The sequence below is a fragment of the Mastomys coucha genome, unplaced genomic scaffold, assembly GCF_008632895.1.
Source record: "Mastomys coucha isolate ucsf_1 unplaced genomic scaffold, UCSF_Mcou_1 pScaffold22, whole genome shotgun sequence".
NCBI classification, from domain to species: Eukaryota; Metazoa; Chordata; class Mammalia; order Rodentia; family Muridae; genus Mastomys; species Mastomys coucha.
The window spans coordinates 247515301-247523822 of record NW_022196905.1 but is presented as its reverse complement, the minus strand read 5'-3'; positions in this window follow the sequence as shown (position 1 = coordinate 247523822).

Below are 8522 nucleotides of genomic sequence, written 5' to 3'. Positions count from 1 at the left end.
AGTCTCTGGTGAGAAGTCTGGTGTAATTCTGATAGGCCTGCCTTTATAAGTTACTTGACCTTTTTCCCCTACTGCTTTTAAAGTTCTTTCTTTGTTTAGTGCATTTGGTGTTTCTATTATCATGTGATGGGAGGAATTTCTTTTCTGGTCCAGTCTATTTGGAGTTCTATAGGCTTCATGTATGTTCATGGGCATCTCTTTCTTTAGGTTAGGGGAGTTTTCTTCTATAATTTTGTTGAAGATATTTACTGGTCCATTATCTTGGGAGTCTTCACTCTCTTCTATACCTATTATCCTTAGGTTTGGTCTTCTCATTGTGTCCTGGATTTCCTGGATGTTTTGAGTTAGGAGCTTTTTTCTTTTTGCATTTTCTTTGACTGTTGTGTCAATGTTTTTTATGGTGTCTTCTACCCCTGAGATTCTCTCTTCTACCTCTTGTATTCTGTTGGTGATGCTTGCATCTACAACTCCTGATTTCTTTTTTTGTATCTCCAGGGTTGTCTCTCTTTCTGATTTCTTTATTGTTTCTATTTGCATTTTTATATTCTGGATGGTTTTGTTCATTTCCTTCACCTGTTTGATTGTGCTTTCCTGTAATTCTTTAAGGGATTTTTGTGTTTCCTCTTGAAGGGCTTCTAGCTGTTTACCTGTGTTCTCCTGTATTTCTTTGAGGGTGCTACTTATGTCTTTCTTAAAGTCCTGTATCATCATCATGAGAAGTGATTTTAGATCTGAATCTTGCTTTTCTGGTGTGATGGTGTGTCCAGAATTTGCAGTGGTAGGAGTATTGGGTTCTGATGATGCCATGTAACCCTTGGTTTGTGTTACTTATATTCTTACGCTTGCTCCGCATCATCTGGTTATCTCTAGTGCTACCTGCCCTTGCTAAATCTGACTGGAGCCTGTCCTTCCTGTGATCCTGGTTGTGTCAGAACTCCCCAGAGTCAAGCTGTCTTTGTGATCCTGTGATTCTGGGATCCTGGGATTCTGGGCTTGTTAGAGCACCTGGGAGTGGAGTTTCCTCTGGGTGTTTTGGGAATGACTGCAGAGTTTGTGCCTAAGGTCTGCTCACGGCACCAGCTGGCCCAGACAGACCTGAAGCAACCCGAGCCACTGGGCTGCCAGAGTTCCTGTGTGCCTGGGTCCTGCTGGTCCCAGTTACTCCCGGTGTTGGGACAGATGTTGTGTCCTTCTCACCTCTCTAAAATTTCTTACAGTGGAGCCATGGAGATAACTTGGCAGGTTAGGTACTTGCTCCACAAGCTGACATGTATTGGATCCCCAGAACCAACAGAGAGGGGGACAAAGAGAATCAACACCATAAGTTTGTCACCTGACCTCCACATGCACACTTCCCACAATTATAATAATTAAAAACAAATAAAATATCTTACCTAATGTGTAGCATTTATATCCCTTCCTTTGTCTCCCAAGGATCACTTGCCCTGCTAATACAAAGCCTTATTTATATATTACTTTTTTTTTTCTTTTTAGTTGTTAGTGTGTGCCTTTCTTTTTATTCTTCTAGAAGAAAATGTGGAGCTGCAGGGAGGCCCTGCTCTGGTTCACGGTGATGGCTATTTTACCATGGTTACCACCCGATACCTCTGACAATACCCCGTTACCACCCGGTACCTCTGACAATGCCCCTGTTCTCTTTGGTGCTTGTAAAGGAAGTTCCCATGTTTAATATTAAAACAGGAGATGAACTTAACCTGACAAGGTTTTTTGGGCACCAGGATGTTAAGCACAAAGGGAAACTTTTGTTTTTTTTTTTTTAAAAAAAGGCAGATTTTACCCCCACAGGAGTCAGAACACAGCAAAAGAGAAATGCAAATTACAGAGGCAAAAACACCTACCAGATGATAGCAGGCAGACTTTTGAACAGAGAGCGAGATTACCTGCACCTGCTAAGGATTTAGTCTAGAAATAAAAAGAAGTCCTGTCTCCTTCCTAGCGTCTGCTGTGTCGGGTAGTCTGTGGAGCCTAGAGAGTCAAGGCCTATGTGGCTGAGCCTGAGTCTGACATGCCCAAGGAAAACACATGTGGAGAAGAAGAAAGCTCTATCATTTGTGCTAGAAGTACCTGCTTTCTTAGCCAGCTCCAAATGTCTCTGTTAGAAATAAAGAACAATTCTGCCTTCCAATCAAATGCTGGACGAGGTAGGGAATGTTCTGACTGTCAGATACATGTTCTTTCCTATCTTGCCTTTTTTTTAAAATTAATACCATGTTTCATTTTATTCCTGTGTTTCAAGATTATAAATGTGTGAATCTCTGGGGTTTTTCTTTCCTTCCTCCAGGTGTCTATGCTGGAATCATGACCAGCCATGCTGCAGAGAGTGCATGGCAACAGAAATGTGTGCTGAGCCGAGAGAAAGATCCCCAGCATTAGCCCGGCACCTACCGACCTCTGGCTGAGTGTCACAGGACAAGTCCTTCTCTGCCATCTAACTACAATTAGGTAGTGACCAAATGACCTCTTTAAGGACTTGCGTACAGCTCAAATAGTCTCTGGATTTTAAATCTTCTTTTATGTGCATGAGAACAGCCATACAGCAACGACAAATTTTCTTCATGTGCCTATTTTATAGCCATTTTATGGAACATAGCATATATGTGCTCATGTGTGTGCGCTTATATGTGTATCTCTCTGTCACCTCCATCACCCCCAGACACCTACACCTATACACACACACACACACACACACACACACACACACACACACACACACGGGGGGGGGGATTAGTGGTAACCATTGTAGATAATATAAGTATAATAATCTATAAACATAACTTGTATACAGAGGATGCCCAGATATTTAGATACCTCTGCTGGAGGAAACATGCAAGCATCCATCACCGTTATAAAATAGCATCCTCTGAAATGCCATTTCTTCCCTCCCCCAGGACAGATAAAGCACCTGCAGACTCTCTGACCAGCCACTGAAACAGCCATGAAAAACCTCCCGCTTTTATAAAGCAGGACAAAGCTTTGAAGCTTCAGCTTCCTCAGCATTCCCCGGCTGTGATGAGGACAGTATTTCCCTAGTCAAAACAGCCTGGTTCTATTTATAGTGTTCACGTCTCCGGATAATAAACGGAGCTTGCAGGCTATGCTCAGATCATCTTCCTTCAGCCACCCCACCACTTAACGCAATGCCCACAATTAAAAACAAGGTCTATAATTTGGAACCGTGGCGCTAGTTAATTATCTCAGAGAAGACAGTGACCACCCTATACTTGAATAGCCAAAACCTGGAAAGAGTGTTCAATACCCTTTGTTTGCCTTGGGTTTCTAGCATCTCTCTGGCTAGTTCACTGAGGTTGTTTTTTTTTTTTTTTGGTTGTTGTTGTTATTGTTGTTGGGGGGGTGGGTGGGTATTTCTTTAAATGATCCTAGAAATATCCCATCTCCCTGGCTGGAGGGAGGCTGTGTTCATCAGCTAGGTAATGTTCTTAGCAGATAGCGCTTTAAGTAAGGACAGCAGACAATACAGCCTCCGCGGAGACTGCTACAATTCCCCTCTATTCTTTTTCAAATGTTAAGTTTGTATTAGGTTATTTAATAGACCACAATATATTCAGTAGGTACAGAATCCATGGCCCCAAATGGCTGCGTTTTAATTCTATCCTTCTAGTCTGTTTTAACTAAGACGTTTCCTCCTGTGCATATAATCTTCATTATCATAGAAGTTATTTTTAATTTATAATTAACATAGTCTCTTTCTCATCATGTATGCCTTGATCGACTTGGACCCTCCGGACACATCTTGTCTGGCACCATGCTGGCTGGGTCTTGCAGTTCTCCAAACATGCAGTAGGTGTCTATCTTAGCCTTTCCTTACCCCTTCCTCCTTTTCTAGTCCCTGACACCGGGATATGGTGCATAATTCCAAAATGGCAGCTTTTTGAAAATTCACCTTGATTATCAGACATTAAAAGTGACTCATCCCACAGTGACTGTCTGGCAGAAGGGATAGGATCAGACAGCAAGACAAGGAGGGGACTGGGAACATTAGCGCACTAGATTACAGAGCCATCAAAAATACCTTTGTTCTGTCAAAGATCCAATCATTTGCTAGTTGTGTTCTGTGGAGGAGAAAGAAGGGGAAAAAAATCCACCAAACAAACAAAAAAGAAAATTCATCTACGAATTTAAAACCTCCTCAGATCTCTTTATCCTAAGAGGGGAAGGGAAGTAGCAAATCATCCATTTCAAGAGGAGGCGAGGTGGAGAAGCGTCTGAGCAGGGATCTATAGCAGCTTTTCTCTCAGTGGCCATCACGTTTCCCTCACGACCTTCTGCTCTTTGAGTCTCCGTGAGAGCAGAAACCACCAAATTCACAGGGCTTGGTCTCGTGTGTGTGTGTGTGTGTGTGTGTGTGTGTGTGTGTGTGTGTGTGTGGTGTGTCTGTCCTGAGCCTGATTCACAGTGCAATAGTTAGAAGAAACAATCGCACAATTAGATCGTTTTTTACTAAAAGTGTAGCTTCTGATTTCCATCAGGTTACATTAGAAAGCTAACCAAGATGTGGGATGGGCTGGAGGGGAAAATGCTTGGGGAAGCTGTTGGCAGCAGGCGCTCCACAAGCATCCAGACAGGCTTCGGTGAAATAGCAGGGGGAGTCTTGCAGAGACTGTGGATTCTGCATCAAGCATGTGTGTATGTGTCTCTGTGTTCAAGGGGTAGAAGGAATGGGCTGGGCAGTAGTGTCCGTCTCGGGGAGCAGCCCAGGCAGGTGAGAGGAGAATGAGATGCCCTGAATCTCAGAGCTTCTCATCCCCCAAGATTCCGAGAAACCAGATGAGAAGCGGGTGCCTGGCTTCCTTCTCCCTTTCTTTCTTTCTTCCTTCCTTCCTTCCTTCCTTCCTTCCTTTCTTTCTTTCTTTTTTTTTTTTTTAAACACAATTTCCATCATTTGTCTATGAACTCAGAGGAGGAGTTTATCAGTCATGGAAAATGCCCCAAAGGGGCTCAGATCAAAGGCAGACTTTGAAATGTGTACTTAGGTGGATCTCCCTGCCAAATACATTAATGTGATTAAAACACAAATTCCATCGGTTATTCCATCTGTTTAGGCGATAGAGGTGGCGGTGCCATGTGCCGGTCAATGGTGGCCTTTTACAGAGGAGTGTCGGGTGAATTTAAATGCTCTGTTGCACAGGGATGCCGCCATGCTCTGGGAGGATTTAGAGGTTTGCTGGCAGGGCAGGGGAACAGCTGCTGTCACACCACACAGGGATCCAGTGATCAGAATGGCTTCCTGTTCACTGCCATCTCGCAAATGGATTCATGAAAACAACTCATTCCGATTTCCTAGGTGTGCATGGTACATAGGGGCTTGTTCCTTCTTGTGTCCCCCCCCATTCTTATTTCTACCTTCAGGTACCCCCGTGCCTACCCCCACCCCATTTATTACACTGAGCATCAGTGACTACATTGCTTTATGGATGGAGGGGGGCGGACTTGGCAGAACCCAGCATATACTCAGACACCCAGTTTGTTTCTTTGGATTCACAACACACTCCCTGAGCAGGGTGAAAGAGAAATCTATATAGTTTAAAGATCTCTGCCTAAACCTGACCAAGAGATTAAAGGGGAGGGCTAAGGGGGAGGGTCCAGACCAATCTCCACACACCAGCATGCCTAACAGAGATAGATTTCTGTGTAAGTGTGTGGGAGAGAGACCTGTGCACTGGAGTTTTCCATCAGTGGAATGTTAATGAGTCCTAAAGGTTATCTCCCACTCATTAACAAACAGCTCTGGAGACAACTTCCAGTTTTCAGTGGTGATAGAACAGTGGCTTCCTGTGTGCAATCAAATTTCGAGACTGTCCAGGGCCTATTCTGTGTGTCCGACTGATGCTGAAACCCAAACCTTAAACATTATTAAACGTGTGCTCAAAATCAAATGTGGAAAACAAGGAAAAAAAAAGAGGAAGGATATTTGCCAATTAAAGTCAATGGATTAACCTCCTCTGATGTGATTGGTGCTGTCAAGTGAAAAATACTGCTCTGGAAAAGGTACCCTGAGTAGATGCTTCAGCTGTGAAGGGGACACCGACATTCTGGTGTTGAGGTGGACAGACAGAAGATGCAGTCAACAAAGGAAGAAGCATCATTCCACCAGCCAGAGTCTTGAGTCTCCCTCACTGGAAAATGTGTGGCAAAGAATAAAGAAGCAGGAAGGGTTTTTTTGGGAGCATATCGCCTTTCCTTCATGCCCCCACCCCATTTCTCTCCCTGTTCCCCTCTCTTCTGAGCCCTTAAGGAACAGCCCTAACCGCCTGAGGAGGTGAACGAAAATGACTAAGAGTTTGTATCAAACGAGAACTCAGGACAGTTAAAACAAAGAACCACGTCCAAAGACCTGTCTTTTCTCCAAATTGGGTGCAAGACCCTTCCACTTGCCCCAGAAGGATTATCGGTCTCCTAGTGGTCCAGGAACCACCAGCACTTGTGTGATTTCTAGATATTAGAAGATACTGGGTATGGTGGCAGCATACATCTGTAAACCTAGTCCTCAGGAGGCTGAGGAAAAATGGTTTTGAATTAGGACCAGCCTGGGCTACATTACAAGACCTCCACCTGCCCCCATCTCAGAATACAAACAAATAGGGATTGGAGATATGGCTCCACAGTTAAACATACTCTTCCAAAGGACCTGGGTTCAATTCCCAGAACCCACATGGTGGCTCACAACTGTCCATAACTCCAGCTCTGGAGATCTGACACCCTCTTCAGGCCTCTGCGTGTACCAGACATGCATGCGATATACACAGACATACATGGACAGCAAAACATTCATACAAGATAAAATAAAAATTAAAACCCTAAATAAATAAATAAATACATAAACCTAAGAGTATTTTAAATATTAGCATTACTGTTATTGCTGGTGTGAGCATGTGTGTGTGTGTGGGGGGGGCATGCATGTGCCAGCACATGTATGGTGGTCAGAGGACAACTCTGCACAGTCAGTTATCTCTTTTGACCTTCATGTGGGTTCTGGAGATTAACTTAGGTCACCACACTTGTGTGGTAGGCACCAGATGCACCACCTTGCTAGCCCATCCATCTGAATTTTAAAACTATCCTTCAGCTTGTTTAAAGATGTGTCGCATGTTAACTCCTCCTGGGTGACAGACAATACTTGGCTTTCCCCACTTCCTGGTTTGCAGGAGAATGGAAGGGATTAAAATCAGAAAACCCCAACAAACGAACAATAAATGCAAAAGGAAAGTGAACTAGCCCAGGCCTCTGCTGTCCCAGGGTGCAGGTGGCTAAGGAGCAGAGAGGCTCTAGTTAAGTTCTGGACACTGAAGGCTATGCAATGAGAGGCATGGTGACTCATGCCTATAATCACAGCATCCAGGAGGCTGGGGAAGAGGGATTGCCCTGAGTTTGGAATAGGCCAGCCTGAGATAAGATCTTAAAAAAAAAAGAATAAAAATAAAATAAAAAATACAAAAATTAACTTAAAAGATGTTAATAAAGCCACAAGCACAGGAGAATAAACAATTTGGGTTTCAATTCTGATTTTCTACTTCCCTCTGTGCTCACTGTATAACACTGATGAGGGCAGTCATGCCCTCAAAGTTAGAGTTTTCTCCCCAAATTAGTGACTCTTCCAGCTGTTAAGGCTGGAAGGAACCCTAGAGGTTGTTCATTCACATGTTCCCACTTTACAGACTGAAAGCCAGCAGTGTCAGTAGCTGCGATAATAACCATAGCTCATACTTTTGAGCGTTTGATATGAGCTAGACTGTCATCTAAGTACCTTATAAGTATCCCGTTATCATTGTAGCCTCTACTTGAAGGTAAGGTTGTTGCACCCATTTTCCAGGTGGGAAAACTGAGGTTCAGTGAAGTTCGATATACAAGGGAGTACATAGCAGAGTTGGGTCCCCAGCCCACATGGCTTGGTTCTACATCCCATGTTCTCCAGCAGTCCTTTATTTAGTAAGCTGTGAATTTTCTATTCACCCTTTTCTGTAGAGGAAAGGGGTGTCCTGTCTGATTGGTGTCACCTGTGATCCTGAACGCAAAGCCCTCTAGAGACAAAGTTCCAGTAGTTTGGCAATGGCAGAAGACATTACTGTTTCCCTCCGGTCTCACTGAGATCACCAATCCCATTCAGGCAAGCTTTTCCTCAGCCTGCTTGTCAGGTGTGGTACAATCTTCCTACGATGACTGTGTGATGCTCTTGCCATGCTTGGTCTGATACTGGTTCTCTCATACCCTCTAACCATTCTCTTGAAGTTCACGTGACCTGCTGTTGCACCCATGCACATGCAGGATGCCCAGCATGGCACTTTTTGCTCCTTTGCAAGCAGCGGTTGTACAACCTTTGTTAGCTATGATGGATCAGACAACTTCCTCAGAGTGAAAATACATGGCAGAATAAACCGCCATTACAAAAGACAGCCCCTTCTGGGCAGTGTTGTCAAGTACTTGTTGGTTAAGGCTGGTCGAAGACTGATGCTCACTGGCTGAATGAAGAGACTCCAATTTACCAC